Genomic DNA, 17,067 nt, shown 5'->3' with positions numbered 1-17,067 from the left:
GTGTAGGGAACCTGATTTGGAAGGGGGCTTGAACTCCATGATCTATGGACGTCCCTTCCAACCCTTATGATTCTGTGATCCTGTGCGTAATGGGCACTTGAGACCGCAGAGTTATTTAGCTGACCAAATAGATGAGCTCACCAGGAGAAGAGACGGATCTTTCTCTGTTCCCCATCTACTGAAAATTCCAGAGCTTAAGGCATTCCACAACTGTGACACACCTACATTCTCTCACTGATGACACCTTCATTTGATCTGGGCTCTCATCTGAATGGCAGTTCCCTGGGGTGTCCAGCACACTCTCAGCCAGCTGGAAAATGCAGCTGAGGACCTTCAGGAAAGACATGCCCTGGTAGTCTCAGTGCTTGATGAACAACTGTGAGCCCCACAATGGGTCTTGTACCTGTGTGCCACTTTCTGAACACCAGTACCACGATGTAGATGCAAGGCCCAGCCAGGCTAAATCAAATCATGCTTCTGGAAGGGGATGCTCTTGATGAGTCTTTACATTAATGAGAGGACCACAAACAATCACTCAGTGAGCTCGAAATCTCTGTGGCTTTCCAGACCTAGGGTCTCGTTTGGCTCACAGAGACATGTTGGGGTGGTTCCCACCTCTGAACTGTACCAACCTGGATATGGACTCTTTATGACGAATGGGCAAGGAAGATGAGGAAAGTCTGCTTTTTGTGAGAGTGCACTGAGGTCTGCCTGGGGATGGAAGAGAAGCCAGCTGAGAACTGATGGAAAGGGCTCAGAGAGGAGAGTGGAAGGTTCTGTTCTGTGTATATATATATTTGGCAAAATTGTTATCCTTTTCTTTTTCTCCGTCTTAGTCTGTAGATTAGTCTGATCCCTGGGTCAGGGATATTTCTAGAAAACTCCCCAGCCTTATCCGCCACTCTGATTATTACCCTTCATTGATAGTTCAGGCCGGCAGCAATGGGATTGCTGACAGGAGCCTGAGGATTATAAAAAATGATTTTAGGAGACTGGGGAAGTTAGTTGATGGAGCGGGCATACAAGTAGTGTTTGCCAGTATTCCTTTGGTGGCTGGGACAAACACTGAGATGATCAGGAAAAGTCATCTTATAAATGCATGGCTGAGAGGCTGGTGCAAATGCAAAAATTTTGGATTCTTTGATCATGGGGCAGTCTACTTGGTACCTGGCCTGAGGTTGGCTGATGGGAATTGCCTGTCTCCAAAAGGGAAATGGATACTTGCCCAGGAGCTGGTAGGACTTGTAGAGAGAGTTTTAAACTAGATAGTATTAGGTATTAGGAGAGAGGCGAGGGGCTCAGCTGAGGTGCGTCTACACTAATGCACACAGCATGGGCAACAAGCAAGAAGAGTTGGAAGCCATTGTGCGGCAGGCAAACTATGACCTAGTTGCCATAACAGAAATGTGGTGGGATTGCTCCCATGACTGGAGCGCTGCAATGGATGGCTACAAACTCTTCAGGAGGGATAGGCAAGGAAAGAGAGGTGGTGGTGTGGCTCTCTACATTAGGGAATGCTTTTATGCTACTGAGGCCCTTGATCTTGAAAGTCCAGGCGGACTGCCAATAATCCGGGATATTTTGTAAACACTGCTGAGCTTTGCTTTTTTCACTTTTTTTTTCCCCTCTCTATTGAAGAAAAAAAAAAAAAAGTTTTCTCTAGTAAATTTGTTTTACAAGGGACTGCATGTCATTAGTTCCTCTTTTGTGATGCTCCAAACATATTGGACCATTCTTAAGCTAGCCATTTTTTCCTATGAAGCCATAGGAATGTATAACGGATTGAAAGCATGGTTAGCAACGCTTACTTGGTATCTGCATGCAGCTCCAGAGGGAGCAACTAATGCAACTAATAGTTCAGGAATGGTGGTTTTTGAGCGTGCTCCTCCTATTTTCTTTGCATCCTTTAAGCAGTCTTTGAATGACCGGTTGGCCCAGTGGACCACACTGTCGATCGTATCAATCTCCCTGAACTTACTGTTGGTTATTGTAATAATCTCACTCAGTATCTGGAATTATAACCTCAGGAGGAAGTCTTCCCTAGAACCAGAGAATACTGAGTGGCAGGGAGTGTGGAGAGACTTTGTAGAGACTTTTAGAAGACAGACATCTTTAGTGTCATGGAGCTCTACTCCTGAACACTTCAAGAATCCTGAGAGTTTGACCGCATATTTGAGACAGGAATGTTGTGGCTCAGGCAGATCTAAGGAGGCACAAATGACTTGGGGCCTAGCTAATGCTTATCAGGCCTTATTCAGTACCATTCCTGAGAGGTTGAGAGAGAGAGTCTCAGGGCCGAGAATGAGAGTATGCAATCCAAACTCGACACCCTCCAATCTGCACACAACGCTCTCCACTCCGAGCACAATGCTCTCCACAGAATCACACAGAATCACAGAATTACCCGGGTTGGAAGGGACCTCAAGGATCATGTAGTTCCAACCCCCCTGCCTAGCAGGGCCACCAAACATACACCTTTACTAGATCAGGTTGCCCAGGGCCCCGTCCAACCTGGCCTTGAACACCTCCAAGGACGGGGCATCCACAACCTCACTGGGCAGCCTGTTCCAGGACCTGACCACTCTTCTAGTAAAGAACTTTCCCCTAACATCCAACCTAAATCTTCCCTCCTTCAACTTAAAACCATTTACCCTAGTCCTGCTATTATCAGCCCTTTCGAAGAGTTTACTCCCTTCCTGGGAGTAAGTTCCCTTCAGGTACTGAAAGGCTGCAATGAGGTCACCCCGCAACCTTCTCTTCTCCAGGCTGAACAAACCCAACTCCCTCAGCCTGTCCTCATAGGGGAGGTGCTCCAGCCCCCTGATCATCTTTGTGGCCCTCCTCTGGACCCTTTCCAAAATCTCCATATCTTTTTTGTACTGAGGGCTCCACACCTGGACACAGTACTCCAGATGGGGCCTCACAAGAGCAGAGTAGAGAGGGACGATCACCTCCCTATCCCTGCTGACCACCCCTCTCCTGATGGAGCCCAGGATCCCATTTGCTTTCCGGGCTGCCAGAGCGCACTGCTGGCTCATGTTAAGTTTCTCATCTATCAGGACCCCTAGGTCTTTTTCAGCCGAGCTGCTCTCAAGGACAACTCCTCCCAGCCTGTACAGGTGCCTGGGGTTCTTCCGGCCCAAGTGCAAAACCTTGCACTTTGCCGTGTTGAACCTCATTAGGTTCACCCGAGCCCAGCTTTCCAGCCTGTCAAGGTCCCTCTGAATGGCATCCGTTCCCTCCACCGTATCGACTGCACCACTCAGCTTGGTGTCATCAGCAAACTTGCTGAGGGTGCTCTCCATTCCCTCATCGATGTCATTAATAAAGATGTTAAAGAGCACCGGTCCCAAGACAGACCCTAGAGGGACACCACTCGTTACCGGCCTCCACCTGGACATAGAGCCATTGACCACCACCCTCTGTCTGCGGTCTTTCAACCAATTGCTTATCCATCTAGTTGTCCACCCATCAAATCCACTTCCCTCCAATTTGGAGATGAGGATGTGGTGGGGGACCATGTCAAAGGCCTTGCTCAGGTCCAGGTAAATGACATCGGTCGCCTTCCCTTCATCCACCAACGCCGTCACTCCATCATAGAAGGCCACAAGATTAGTTAAGCATGACCTTCCCCTGGTGAAGCCATGCTGGCTGTCTCGGATCACATGCTCGTTCTTTATGTGATCAAGCATGTTGTCCAGGAGGATCTGTTCCATAATCTTCCCAGGCACAGAGGTGAGACTCACCGGCCTGTAGTTCCCCGGGTCCTCCCTGCTCCCCTTCTTGTAAATGGGAGTGACGTGACCCTTCCTCCAATCATCCGGGACCTCACCTGACAGCCATGACTTCTCAAATATGATGGAGAGCGGCTCAGCAACCACCTCAGCCAGCTCCTTCAGGAACCTGGGATGCACGCCATCTGGCCCCATAGACTTATACTCATTCAGTCTAAGGAGGCACTCTCGGACTTGCTCTACCCTTACAGTGGGGAGGGATTTACCTCCTTGGTCCCCACATAGAGGTATGGGGGTGCAAGACTTAGGGACGTGAAAAAGACTAGAATCCTGGCCACCAGTGAAGACCGAGGTGAAGAACTCATTCAGCACCTCAGCTTTCTCTTCATCTGTTGAAGCCATTTCTCCTTTTAAATTTACCAGAGTAGGTACGCCCATTTTGGCCTGTCTCTTCTGGCCAATGTACCTGTAGAAGGTTTTCTTATTGTTTTTCACGTCCCTCGCCAAGTTCAGTTCTGCCTGCGCCTTGGCGTTCCTGATCCCACGTCTGCAAGTTCGGACGGCATCCCTGTATTCTTCCCGGGTGACACAGCCTTGTTTCCAGAGCTTGTACACCCCTTTCTTCACCCTCAGTTCTCTTAGCAGGTCCTTGCTGAGCCATGCCGGTTTTCTACCTCTCCTGCCCACTTTCTTAATCAGGGGAATGGAGACCTCTTGTGCTGCCAGGAGGACATCCTTGAACAGTAGCCAGCTCTCCTCAACGTCCTTATCTTTGAGGGCAGCGCGCCAGGGGATCTTGGCCAGCATTCCATTGAGAAGCTTGAAGTCAGCTCTTCTAAAGTTGAGCATCCTGGTCCTGCTCTTTGCCAGGCCCACATCGCTTGAGATCACAAACTCAACCAGGGCATGGTCGCTGGAGCCCAGGCATCCTCCAACCTTGACGCCTTTGATGATCTCCTCAGCGTTGGTGAGCAGCAGGTCCAGCAACGCTTGACCTCTGGTCGGTCTGTCCAATACCTGAACCAGAAAGCTAACATCAATGGATTCCAAGAGCCTTCTGGAGCTCTTGCAGCTCGCCGTGTGGTTTTCCCAACAGATGTCCGGATGGTTGAAGTCCCCCACCAGGACAAGAGCCTGTGAGCTAGATGCCTCACGCATCTGGAGCAAGAAAGCCTCATCAGCAGCCTCCCCTTGATCAGGTGGTCTGTAGTATACCCCTAATACCAGCTGTCCTTTATTAGTCCAATCTCTAATCCTAACCCACAGGCTCTCAACCTGTTCTTGACTGTTTCTCATGGGGAGCTCCTCACAGTTTATCCAATCTCTGACATAGAGAGCAACTCCCCCACCCTTCCTACCTCGCCTATCTCTCCTAAAGAGCCTATAGCCATCGATGGTAGTATCCCAATTGTGGGAGTCATCCCACCATGTTTCTGTGATAGCAACAATGTCATAATTTTCAGAGTGCATCACAGTTTCCAGTTCCTCCTGCTTGTTACTCAGGCTCCGTGCATTAGTATAAAGGCACTTCAGCCGGGCTGTCCGTCTCACCACCTTCATGAGCGATCCAGGATCCACTAGAACAGCGGCATCCCCAGCATCCCCCTGCCCTACTCCCTCCTTTTGCACTCTGCAATCATTGCCCACGGAGTTTGGTACAATCCCTTGAATGCACCGTTCAACCCCAGTAGCCCTTATTTTGCCCCCTTCCCCCTTCGTTCCTAGTTTAAAGACCTATCAATGAGTCCCGCTAATTCTTCAGCTAATACCCTCTTACCCCTCAGGGACAGGCTGCTTGCATCAGCAGCCATCATTCCAGGTGCAGTGTAGATTGCCCCATGGTCAAAATAGCCGAAATTCTTGTGTCTGCACCAGCTCTTAAGCCATCTGTTTAAGAGATGGGTTTTTTGGATCCTCCCTGTACCTTTTCCTGACACCACGGGCATAGAAGAAAAGATCACCTGCACCCCAGCTCCTTCAAGTATTCGCCCCATTCCCCTGAAGTCTTGATGGACCTCAGGCTTTCCTTGCCAACTTCCTCACTGCCAGCCTGAATTATTAAAAGTGGGTAGTAGTCTGAAGGATGAATCAATCTAGAAATTTTCTTTCAAATGTCCCTGACCCGTGCCCCAGGAAGGCAGCACACTTCTCTGCGGGTAGGGTCAGGCCGGCATATAGGGCCTTCTGTTCCTTGCAGAAGGGAGTCACCTACAACAATCACCCTTCTGTCCTTACGTGTAGAAGCAGTCTTGAGGCTTCGGGGTGACCGCTTCACCTGTGGCAACCTCATGGGTGCACCTGTTTCCATACTCTCACTAGTCCCCCCCTCAAGTTCCAGGGCCTCAAACCGGTTTCGCAGAGGCACCTGGGGAGCCGGGGATGGTCGTGATGGAGGATGCCCCTTCCGTCGAGCAGGTACCCGTTTCCACTCCTCCTCCCTTCTCAAGTTACTGCTGGGGGGAAGAGAGGACAGGGGGCCGGCTGCAGTGTTGCCAGCTGGCTGGTTCCCCTTTACCACCTGTTTGTGAGGTGACAGGGGCTGACATGCTCCATTAGGAGCCTCGACTGTGTGCTGAGAACTTGAGGCTGAGAGGGACTGACACCACCAGTCAATCTCCCTCTCACACTCTTTTATAGTCCTCAGCCTCTCCACTTCCTCCTTCAGGTCAACTACGAGGCTGAGCAAGTAGTTCACCTGGTCGCAGTGAACACAATCACTGCCTCCCTCACCCAGCACTGCAAGGGCCATGCTCTGGCACTCAGTACAGCCAGAGACCTGCACACCAGCATCTTGGGTTGGGGGCTCAGTCTGAGTTTCCTCAGACATTTTGGCCGCAGCCTTCCTATAAGGCATGTGCAGGACCTCAGTCTGGGTCTCTGCAGTCTTCTTGGTTGCTGTCTCCTGTTTCTGTGAGATCGGGACCCTTGTCTTGGCCTCCTCAGTATTTCTGGCAGCAGCCTTTCGCCGGGGAGCACCCATGTAGGAGCAGAATACTTACCAGAGCTGAAACAGGAAGTCAAGAGGTGCACGAGCCCCGCCTCCTCCTGACCGTTTCTGGTGGGGTGGGCAGCGACTAGTCGCTGCCCTCCTTGTGCCCGTTTAAATCTCCCTCCGTAGGCAGGGAATGCCCACACGCTGCGTCAGCGGCTGCGTCAGCTGCTCCCTGAGAGCTGCCGGGCATTTCCAAGGACTCACGTGTGGACAGAGGTATTGGCACATGCCAAAATCGGTCCTACACCCTCTGAAAGCGGATGTTGATAGCAGTAAGAGATAGATTCCCCTTTAAACGGGACTTGGAGCCTGAGAAAAAGAAATGGACTGATATAGAGAAAGGAATCCAATTCTTGAGAGAAAGTGCTTTGGTGGAAATGCTATACAGCCCCCAATTCAATCGTAACGATCCAAACCAATTACATGATCCTGAAGCAGTCCGCGTTCCACGACAAATGTGGCGTGACTTTACAAAGGCAGCTCCAGAAAAGCATGCCAGTGCACTTGCATTAGTATATGGCAAAGGGGAAAGGAAACCCCTTGTGAATGAACTAATTAGCAGACTTCAGGAACTTGAATTATTTATAAGCGCTACAGAAGTTAATCTGTATACTTCAGCCATTGTCAAAATAGTGCAAAGATTAAACAAAATGGAGGGAACACAAAGTGACATTATTGAAAATTGGCTAACGTGCCTAATGTAGATGAATCCACGGGACTCATTGCTCCCCATTCACAAGCTAATTCGCCAATTAGAGAATCAGGGAGTGATTAGCAAAACTCACTTGCCTTTTAACATCCCCATATGGCCAGTGGGTAACACCAGTGGAGAATGGAGGCTGACAGTGGATTACCGTGGCCTGAATGAAGTCACACCTCCATTGAGTGCTGCTGTACCAGACATGCTAGAACTCCAGTATGAGTTGGAGTCAAAAGAAGCTAGGTGGTATGCCACCATTGACATTGCCAATGCCTTCATTTCCATCCCATTGGCTGCAAAATGTAGGCCACATTTTGCTTTTACCTGGAGTGGTATTCAGTATACATGGAACCGTTTACTTCAAGGGTGGAAGCACAGCCCAACAATTTGCCATGGGCAATGCTCCTGAGCACTTGCAGTATATTGATGATATTGTAGTGTGGGGACATACAGCAGCAGAGGTTTTCAAGAAAGGTAAACAGATAATCCAAATTCTCTTGCAAGCCAGTTTTGCCATTAAGAGCAGCAAGGTGAAGGGGCCTGCCCAAGAAATCCAGTTCTGAGGTATAAAATGGCAAGATGGACATCGTCACATCCCAGCAGATGTGACTGACAAAATCACTGCTATGTCTCCGCCCACCGACAAGACAGAGACCCAATCTTTTCTGGGAGTAGTGGGCTTTTGGAGAATGTACGTCCCAAACTACAGCCACATAGTGAGCTCCCTCTATCAGGTAACACGGTAGAAGAATAATTTCTCATGGGGTCCAGAGCAGCAGCAGGCTTTTGAGCAGATAAAACAAGAGATAGACCGTGCCGTGGCCTTGGGGCCAGTACGGACGGGACAGGATGTGAAGAACATCATCTACACTGTGGCTGGAGAGAAAGGTCACACCTGGAGTTTGTGGCAAAGAGCCTCAGGAGAGATCAGAGGCCGACCCCTAGGATTTTGGAGTCGAGCATTGTCACGGGTTACTTAGATTTACCTATGCCCGTGACAGGGGAAGCCACCCCGTAGGGCCCCCCGGGGCCCGGAAAGGAGGGGGAAAAGGGGAATGGGATAAAAACAGCAGCAATCTAAGCAGGAAAAAATTCTTTTAATAAATATGATATCGAAATACAAGATAACACAATATAATATAATTGAGGCTAACAAATCGAACGAAACAGAGAGAGAGAGTCCCCGAAAACTGAGAGGCCTACTGTGAACTCTAGGCGACACGGCTGGAACGGTTCCCACTCTCCGAGAAGTTCGAGAAAAAAAGAAGAACACTCCAGCCTGGGAACAAGATTATATAGCGTCCTGGTCCCGTGACTTATCACTGGCCGTGTTGTTCTCTAGGATATGTAGTCTTCTTCTGTGGACTGCACATTCAATATAAGTATCCATGCTTTACATGATGTTATGATGTGGAATGCTGATAGCAAAATTACAAAATTACAAAACCATGACATTCCACCCCTTATTCTACATTATTACATCATGGTTAATATATATATACATATATATACACGTATGTAAAACTCTGATAGCTAAATTGCATGTAACATAACTAAATGTATAACTATAATAACTAAAATACACTACACATGCAAACATATATGTATATATACATAAAATTATTGTCTGCACTCCCCCAGAATCAAATTCCCTTGTGGTACACATTGAACATCCCCATCCTTCTGCATTACCCACCAAGTGCACCCAGTTCCCTGGGCAAAGACAGTTCCACGGACAGGTTTGCCCATTCCAGAAGCTGGAAGGACCCAAACAGCTTTTCCCAACATGTTCTTTACATGTACAACAGGGACCTTATCTCGTTCTATAGTGTGTAGGGGGCTAGATTGGCTAGGACCATCACGATTGACAGATCCTCTAGTATAGACCAACCAAGTGTCTTCTGCCAGATTCTTCTCCCAGTGCTTAAATGTTCCACCACACATTGCTTTCAACATAGTTTTCAACAACCCATTATATCGTTCAATTTTACCAGAAGCTGGTGCATGGTAAGGAATATCGTAAATCCACTCAATGCCATGATCTTTGGCCCAAGTGGTTACAAGAGAATTTTTGAAATGAGTCCCATTATCAGATTCAGTTCTTTCCGGAGTGCCATGTCACCATAGAACTTGTCTCTCAAGACCCAATATGATGTTTCGAGCAGTAGCATGGGGTACTGCGTATGTTTTAAGCCACCCAGTGGTTGCCTCTACCATGGTGAGTACATAACACTTACCACTGCGAGATCGTGGCAAGGTGATATAATCAACCTGCTACGCCTCCCCATATTTTTACTTTTGCCATCGCACTTCCCCCCAAAAAGGTTTCATCCTTTTGGCTTGTTTAATTATGGCGCATGTTTCACAATCATGAATAATCTGCGCAATAGCGTCCATGGTTAAGTCCACCCCTGTCTCGCTCCAATTTGTAGGAGGGAGGCAAGGTTCTTTGATATGTGTATACCCGGCGTGAGATTAAGAAGCAACGGTTCAAATGTTGGTCCAACCAGTTTATTAAAGTCCTAGGCGTTTTTAGGGAGATGGGGAAGGGAAGGTAAGCGATAGGGAAAGTAGGAAATATAAGCAAGGAGTCTTTGCAGATAGCAAAAGAGATATAGTCACCACCGTGGATCCAGCGAGGTACACAGTAGGTCCGTTGATCTCAGGAACTCGTCTGATCACCGCAGAGGATGGGAGACAGCCAGGGAGCTCTGCAGCAAGCTGGTCCCGGGGTTCTTCCGACAAAGTTTTCCCCTCAGGGAATTCTCCGTCAAAGGTGTCTTTGGAAGTTTGTCTCCAAAGTCCCCAGTTTAGCGAGGGTCTATTATCCCCCATTTCGGTGGGGGTTCTTCTTCTTCTTAACAAACGCTTCTTTGTAAAAAGATTTTAAACTAACTTTTCTGACATTCCTGTCCCACAGATAAGCCAGCAAGGGTTGGAGGTCTCTGTTGCCAGACACAAGATTTACCACCTTCTGCAGGGGTCTGCTCCTCCCGGCAGCACTCCTGGAAAAGACTGCTTGTCTTGTTCCTGCTTATCTTTGCAGTCCTAAGCAGGGATGGCACGATAACACCCACCATTCACCCTCCTGGATAGTTAGCAGTTGCCTGTCAGAGTCTTATAATCAGAAAGGCCTCAAGAAAGCAAACTTTGAGACAATAAAAGAAAAACAGTCTGTCTTTCACAACCCCTCGGTCTCTGGCCCACTTATATGTCGCGTCTCTTCCTTGATGACCTGAGGTCTCATGAGCCCATCGAGCTAGGAATAATTCGCCCTTATTCTGCCAGTCCAAGTCGATTTGAGCCACCTCAATTCTGGCAGCTTTATCTACCTGATGGTTGTTTTGCTGTTCTTCAGTAGCCCGACTTTTGGGTACATGTGCATCTACGTGACGCACCTTTACAACCATATTCTTTGTACAGGCAGCAATGTTCTTCCATAGTTCAGCGGCCCAAACAGGCTTACTCCTCTGTAGCCAGTTATTTTGTTCCCACTGCTGTAGCCACCCCCATAAGGCATTTGCCACCATCCATGAGTCAGTATAAAGATACAGCATTGGCCACCCCTCCCGTTCAGCAACATCTAAGGCCAGCTGGACAGCATTTAACTCTGCAAACTGACTTGATTCTCCTTTACCTTCAGTGGCCTCTGCAACCTGTCGCGTGGGGCTCCATACAGCAGCTTTCCATTTGCGATGCTTCCCTACAATGCGACATGATCTGTCAGTGAATAGGGCATATTTCTTTTCATCTTCTGGTAATTCGTTGTATGGTGGGGCATCTTTAGCACGTGACACCTCTTCTGCTGGTGATGTTCCATACTTTTTATCTTCAGGCCAGTCCATGATCACTTCTAGGATTCCTGGACGATTGAGGTTTCCCATTCGCGCTCGCTGTGTAATCAGCGTAATCCACTTGCTCCATGTGACATCGGTAGCATGATGGGTGGAGGGAAACTGTCTTTTGAACATCCAGTTCAGCAATGGCAGTTGAGGTGCCAAATGGAGCTGCGTTTCAGTCCCAACTACTTCGGAAGCAGCCCGAACCCCCTCATACGCAGTTAAGATCTCCTTCTCAGTTGGAGTGTAGCACTCTTCAGGCCCCTTATATGCTCGACTCCAAAGTCCCAGTGGTCGGCCTTGGGTCTCTCCTGAGGCTCTTTGCCACAAACTCCAAGTGGGACCTTTCTCTCCAGCAGCAGTATAGAGGATGTTCTTTACATCCTGTCCAGTCCTTACTGGCCCCAGGGCTACAGCACGGGCTATCTCTTGTTTAATCTGTTCAAAAGCCTGCTGCTGCTCAGGGCCCCATGCAAAATCATTCTTCTTCCACGTCACCTGATAAAGGGGGCTTACAATGAGGCTGTAGTTTGGAATGTGCATCCTGCAAAAGCCCACTACACCAAGGAAAGATTGTGTCTCTTTCTTGCTAGTTGGTGGAGACATGGCAGTGATTTTGTCGATTACATCTGTTGGGATGTGACGACGTCCATCCTGCCACTTTATACCTAAGAATTGAATTTCCTGGGCAGGTCCTTTTACTTTGCTTCGCTTAATAGCAAAGCCAGCTTGTAGAAGAATTTGGATTATCTGCTCTCCTTTTGTGAAAACTTCCTCTGCTGTATCGCCCCACACAACAATGTCATCAATGTACTGCAGGTGTTCAGGAGCACCTCCGTGTTCCAATACAGTTTGGACCAACCCATGGCAAATGTTTGGGCTGTGTTTCCACCCCTGGGGCAAACGGTTCCAAGTATACTGAATGCCCCTCCAGGTGAAGGCAAACTGTGGCTTACATTCTGCAGCCAAAGGAATAGAGAAGAAGGTATTGGCAATGTCAATGGTGGCATACCATTTGTCTGCTTTTGACTCCTGCTCGTACTGGAATTCCACCATGTCCAGCACAGCAGCGCTCAATGGGGGTGTGACCTCATTCAAGCAACGGTAGTCTACTGTCAGCCTCCATTCTCCACTGCCTTTAAGCACAGGCCATATGGGACTGTTAAAAGGTGAGTTTTACTGATCACTCCCTGATACTCCAACTGGCGAATCAAATCATGAATGGGGAGCAAGGAATCCCTGTTGGTGCGATCCTGCCGTCTGTGCACTGTCTTTGTAGCAATCGGTACCTGTTGCTCTTTTACTCGTAGCAGCCCCACAACAGACGGGTCCTCTGACAGGCCAGGCAAAACAGACAGCTGCTTAATGTTGTCCATATCTACAGCAGCTATCCCAAAGGCCCATCAATACCCCTTAGGATCCTTGAAATGCCCCCTTCTGAGGTAATCAATACCCAGTATACATGGAGCCCCTGGGCCAGTCACAATAGGATGTTTTTGCCAGTCTTTGCCAGTGAGGCTTATTTCAGCCTCCAGCACAGTCAATTCTTGAGAGACCCCAGTCACTCCAGAAATATGGATTGATTCTGTCCCTTCATGACTGGAGGGCATTAGGGTGCACTGTGCACCGGTATCCACCAGCGCCTTATATTCCTGTGGTTCTGATGTGCCAGGCCATCGAATCCACACAGTCCAATAAACTCTATTATCCCTTTCCCTCCCCTGACGGAGGGCAGGGCCCCTCTATTGGTTACCTGTGATGACTGGAGCAACTCCACTGGTGGTTGGTTTGTCTAGTAGTTCTTTCACCCGTGCTCATAGTACAGAAGTAGGCTGGTCATGCCACTTCCTCATGTCTTCTCCACGGTCACGTAGGTAGCGCCACATGGAAACACACGTTGCAATCGTACTGTTGTTCCTTGCTCGAGCTGGGATCGTGTGCGTTTAACAGCTGAGACTTTTGATGATACAGGTGAGGAGTAGGACTGGAATACTTTGATAAGATCCTTCATTAAACCTGGTGGCCTGTACGAGGATTGACATTCATCAGTTGTATCTGATACTATTAATGGATCATTACGATTAGTTGATGGAAACAATTTCTTGTACATTTCATCTAGTCGGTCTTCTAGCCGTGAGATGGCAAAAACCGTGGCACGCAGTTGGGGGAGCTGCTGATCGACGGTTTGAAGCATTGTAATCAGCTTAAAAACTCGGGGCCATCTGTCCTCGAATCCTCTAGATGCTGTTACCAATGACTGCAATTCTCTTTGGTGCTGTACTTGTGATTTTCTGCCACATGTCAGGATCGGCCCTCACTCTCTCCGGATCATGTTCGCTTGGATCAGGGTTGTACAACATATCCACCATGGCCAATTCCCTCAGGTACTGAATACCATTTTGGACGGTATTCCAACTAGTAATTTTAAACTTCAAAGCATTCCTGTAGGGGTACCTTTCTCTCTCAGCTTCTAACAGCCGCAACTAGAGAGTGGCAGCTCCATCCGTACATCTGTTAATCCCTCTGTCAACACCTGCATCTTAGGCAAGGCTTCCTACTTGGCGAGCTTCATTACCATCTAGAGACAAGCTGTTGGCCCCGTTGTCCCAGCAGCGAAGCAACCAAGCAAGGATACCTTCATCTTGGCGCCGTGTAAACTCCTTTCTTGAGCCTTGGATTTCAGTCAGCTTCAGAGGTCAACGATAAGTGATTTCCTCCTCCTCATCAGTCTCTTCTTCATGCCTCTTGGTTTTTCCCTTTGCTTATTTCGGTACTGCTCCATGCCCGGCACCTGGGTCTTCTGCTGCGCCCCCCTCTGCTTCTCCTTCTTTTCGTTCTAGACGCATGGACACCCGTTTCCATTTCTTGCCTTCCTCAGGGGTGACTGATATTGCTACTGATGCCTCCTGTGACTGATCAGAGATAACTTGGGCTTGAATCTCATATCGGAATCTCTCTCTCTCCAGAACAGTATGATACAAAGCACGGTATGCATAAGCCAAACACCATATAAGGTTTACCTCCTTAGATCTCTGACCCATATACTCACTTAATTTCTCAGGGTCCCTTAGGTGTTCAAGAGTGAAATCCCATGACACTGCAGGTCCCCATGCTTCTAAGACTTTTCCTAAACCATTCCATATTTCCTGCCAGTCATCATTCTCTTGTTCAGGAGGAGACTTTTGCATGGAACGAATGTATAGGATTACACATACATTCATTAATATTGATAACATGGATACAAGTATGAACCCTATCTCAGTTATTGAAAGGCATGCAGAAATCTGAGAGTACAGCCTACAAAAAGCAGGTTTTTTTAGCTTGTACACTGAATTAAACATGGTGATGTTTGTAAAATTGCCTATTCCATCTGGGATGCAAGTATTTGTAAGATTCGCAATTCCATCTGCAATGCAAGTGTTTGTAAGATTCACAATTCCATCTGGGGTGTAGATGCCAAAATTCGGACCATACCACATCTCATATAAGTACCAGGCAGGTGTCTCCATCAGTATCCACCTTATTAGGCCATATACCTGCACAATTCCACAACAACAAATTATGGTGTTAATAGTTGATCAATACTTTGAGAAGATCATAATTGCTTTCAATCCCTTAAACAGAGCAACTGGGATGGAGAGTGAATTCATAGCTGGCAGGCTCCGTAAAAGTCAGAGCTAGCTAGCTTTGCTCTAAGGGAGAAAGAAATCCCTTTGTTTTCTATACAAAAGTTAGATAGCAATGCTGAGAATGTGCAGCTGCCCTTGATGTTGACAATTCGTCTGGTATTTCAAGGTCACGTTCTCAGTGAGCAGCTACAAAAAGATAACACTCCCGTAACACAGCTAACGATGCTCATTGGGAGCTAAGAGAGAGTCGTTCTAAAAGCTAAAAATCTCTATGCCCACATTCTCCACCAATAAATCTGTCACGGGTTACTTAGATTTACCTATGCCCGTGACAGGGGAAGCCACCCCGTTGGGCCCCCCGGGGCCTGGAAAGGAGGGGGAAAAGGGGAATGGGATAAAAACAGCAACAATCTAAGGAGGAAAAACTTCTTTTACTAAATATAATATCGAAGTACAAGATAACAGAATATAATATAATTGAAGCTAACAAATCGAACGAAACAGAGAGAGAGAGTCCCCGAAAACCGAGAAGCCGACTGTTAACTCTAGGCAACACGGCTGGAACGCTTCCCACTCTCCGAGAAGTTCGAGAGAAGAAGAAAAACACTCCAGCTGGGGAACAAGATTATAAAGCGTCCTGGCCCTGTGACTTCTCACTAACCGTGTTGTTCTCTGGGATATGTAGTCTTCTTCTGTGGACTGCACAGTCAATAGAAGTATCCATGCTTTACATGATGCTATAATGTGGAATGCTGATAGCAAAATTACAAAATTACAAAACCATGACAAGCATATAAAGGGTATGAGGAGCGCTACACTCCAACTGAGAAGGATATCTTAGCCGTGTATGAGGGGGTTCGGGCTGCTTCTGAAATAGTTGGGACAGAGGTTCAGCTTCTTCTAGCACCTCGCTTGCCAGTAATAAACTGGATGTTTAAAGGACAGGTTCCCTCCACCCAGCAAGCTACTGATACCACTTGGAGTAAGTGGATTTCATTAATTACTTAACGAGCTTGAATGGGAAAACTCAGCCGTCCTGGAATTCTAGAAGTGATCATGGACTGGCCTGAGAGTAAAAAAAATGAAATACCACCTACAGAAGATGTATCATATCATATCATAGTATCATAGTCTCGTGCAGGTTGGAAGGGACCTCAGAGATCATCGAGTCCAACTCCCGGGATTCGAGCCTTTTGTGGAGCTGAGTGGCACTTCTACCACTTGCGCTACAGGGGGATTCGAACCCAGGGCCTCCGGTGTCGCAATGTGGCATTCCTACCACTTGCGCCACCGGGGCACACGTATCACGTGCTAAAGAGGCACCACCATACAATGAGCTACCAGAAAACGAAAAGAAATTTGCCCTATTCATAGACGGATCATGTCGTATTGTAGGGAAGCATCGCAGATGGAAAGCTGCTGTATGGAGCCCCACACGACAAGTTGCAGAGGCCACTGAGGGTAAAGGAGAATCAAGTCAATTTGCAGAGGTAAAGGCTGTTCAGCTAGCTATAGATGTGTCTGAACGGGAGAGGTGGCCAATGCTTCATCTTTATACTGATTCATGGATGGTGGCAAATGCCTTATGGGGGTGGTTGCAGCAGTGGGAAGATGATAACTGGCATCGAAGGGGTAAACCTGTTTGGGCTGCTGAACTGTGGAAAGACATTGCTGCCCAAATAAGGAACATTGTTGTAAAGGTGCGCCATGTAGATGCTCATGTGCCTAAAAGTAAGGCTACTGAAGAACATAAAAATAACCATCAGGTTGATCAAGCTGCCAAAATTGAGGTGGCTCAAATAGACTTGGACTGGCAGAACAAGGGTGAATTATTCCTAGCTCGGTGGGCCCATGAGACTTCAGGTCATCAAGGAAGGGATGCAACATATAAGTGGGCCAGAGACCGAGGGGTGGACTTAACTATGGACGCTATTGCTCAGGTTATTCATGACTGTGAAACATGCGCCATAATTAAACAAGCCAAGAGGATGAAACCTTTTTGGGGGGAAGGGCGATGGCAAAAGTATAAATATGGAGAGGCATGGCAGGTTGATTATATCACCTTGCCACAATCTCGCAATGGTAAGCGTTATGTACTCACCATGGTGGAGGCAACCACTGGGTGGCTCGAAACATATGCACTACCCCATGCTACCGCCCAAAACACCATATT

Source organism: Coturnix japonica, chromosome W (assembly GCF_054131305.1).
Source record: "Coturnix japonica strain WE chromosome W, WE-NBRP24, whole genome shotgun sequence".
NCBI classification, from domain to species: Eukaryota; Metazoa; Chordata; class Aves; order Galliformes; family Phasianidae; genus Coturnix; species Coturnix japonica.
The sequence above is the reverse complement of the archived record's forward strand: the minus strand, read 5'-3'. Positions refer to the sequence as shown.